Raw genomic sequence first — 2,421 nt, 5'->3', positions numbered from 1 at the left:
TAAAAAGTAAAAAAGCCCCTTAAAGCAACACCAAAACTTCAATCATCTAAAAAGCACACCAATGGATACAAGACTTCAATCAAATGAAACCACAAAAAACATCTCCAACTAAAAGATGCTATCGAGGGTCAATCTTAGATTATCTAAACAATATTCCAAAGACGAATTAGATTCAAATTGTTTGTAACTAAAAGCAAATACAACACAGAAATACATCACTGAACTTCTACCATTTATCTGTCACAATGGCATTTTACCTTTCTAAATCGAAACTAAATGTTAATCAATGCATGAGCATAGACAAATGTTAGTGAAGCCCCAAGCTGCAAGATGTTTTGTTCGCTTCAATGCAGATATGACTTAACCTTTTTGAAACAATGGTGCTCTACTATACCTCGTCTATCCAAAATAAACTCAACTTTCTCCCCAGTTCTTTACTCGTTAGACTACGTAAATAGTCACCAATTCTGATATGACAAACCATTACAAGGGCAAGAGAATGTAGAGAATGATTATCAAGAATATACAATAAAAAGATTACAGATGATCATCATATCGGACGGTAAAACTTTAGGATTTTTTATATATGCAAGTCTTTGAGTCAGCTTGTGCACCTTGACTATTCTCACAGACGAACTATGTAGGCCTACTAAATTTAGTTGCCAAAGTAACTCATAGAATATTAAATCCATCATAAGTGGCCACTGGCTTGAATCATTCCCACTAAGCTCTTTATCATTTACATGGCCTTGACCACTAGTCCAACCCATGGTGGCTTAAAATTCGATGTAAACAACCAAAGCCAAGAGAATTTTATCAAAAGCAGTAACCTCTTTACAAGATAAATGTCTTATGTATAGAGAAAGGCCCAAGCTAACTGCCTACCTACCCAAATAAGTAGCAAAAATAAATTAAAGAATCCAAGATCTGAAACAAAAATAAAACTAACAGCTGCAAGATAACAAAGCAAAAGAATACTAATAAAACCAAAACGACTCAACAGTGGTTACACCCAAAATTCTAGGCTTATAGGTTCCCCAGCTTTACAAAATGACATATTAAAATCTCCATGCTTGGTGGTTGTAAAGAATCCACCAGTAAAATATCACCATAAAGTTAAAGAGTAATAGAACGCTGAGGTATATTACACAGTATACCTGCAATGACGTTAAACACGACACACTCTATCGGTCGCTCTGGAATCACAATGTGAATGGGGATCCAAAATGGTGGGTTTGCATTGGAACTAGAAAAAGATAAAAACCATGATGATCATTTAGAAGACAAATGTTACAAAGCAAAAATTAGAAAGAAGGTTTCATCGGAGGGTAACAACATTAGAAGCTCTCTAATTAGAGCATATATTAGACACCGTGCCTAAAGAAGGGGAAAAATCATTTAGCATGGATTCACAGGGCATTCTAACATAAATAAGCGTAGCTGTAAGATGAACTTTAATTGTACAACTAAATTCCTTCAATTCTTGGCATATATAGAGCAAAAAGTTTCTAGAAATGCAAACAACTCAAGATGGTATACGATTTATTTCATTGTAACTTCCTTTGAAATGAAACCACAAACCTACATGACTAATCCAAAAGACTATAAAAAAATAAACGAATGCTAACCTCGAAATTCTCGCACATGTCTCGGATGCACAGGCAATAGCATTTAGCTTGCCACACCAAGCAACAGCACTGGAAAAAAAATGAGCAGAGAGTTAAAATTGAAGCTCCCTGAAGTTAAAGCATAAAACTACCGAACTAAGGTATTAGTCATTGGGCGATCTAAGGAAAAGATCTAAGGAAGAGATAAACATCTATAGTAGAAAAAAACTTGAAGATCATCAGGAAGGTACTGATGCTTCATGGAAAGGTCCATGGTTCGCTTCAAATGCTGATTGCCTATATCAACAACCTCCCTGGGGAGTCGATTCAAAGCCTCCTTCACATCAATATCATAATATGGATCATATAGATCGAATCAAAGACCTAACATAGTAACACAACCCAGAATCAATCTCCACGGAACAAAATTCAAAATCAACACCATAGAAAAAGAAACGATTAGGGTTTCAATTACCATAATTACGGAGGCGTTGGGTCGATCTGGCGATGAATCCCCAATCTTCTTCTTTGGGTCAATGAAGAACTGCAAAAAGGACGCCATTTCGATCTCTCTCCTTTCTTCCTCCGGAAAAATTTACTCTCTGATTTTTCCGTTAGAACAAGATTTGTTAATGAACATGAACTTCAGGCATGGACAAATTCAATCTATGAACATGAGCTGCACAATGGCTAGATCTGGCGTATGGCTTGCAGATTGGTGAGAGTGAGAGAAAGAGAAGAAAGATCAGAACTTCAGGCGGTGGATCTACTTTTTCGTGGGTTAGAGAGAGAGTTCGACATACCAAAATTTAGG

At 36.3% G+C, this 2,421-nt stretch overlaps 1 pseudogene; it reads right to left on the bottom strand.

The window, feature by feature from the left end:
• Nucleotides 1-1,800: 1,800 nt before the first annotated feature.
• LOC120076035 lies at nucleotides 1,801-2,169 on the bottom strand (annotated as a pseudogene).
• Nucleotides 2,170-2,421: the final 252 nt, after the last annotated feature.

This window comes from Benincasa hispida, chromosome 4, assembly GCF_009727055.1.
Source record: "Benincasa hispida cultivar B227 chromosome 4, ASM972705v1, whole genome shotgun sequence".
Classification (NCBI taxonomy): domain Eukaryota; kingdom Viridiplantae; phylum Streptophyta; class Magnoliopsida; order Cucurbitales; family Cucurbitaceae; genus Benincasa; species Benincasa hispida.
This window is presented reverse-complemented; position numbering and strand designations above follow the sequence as displayed.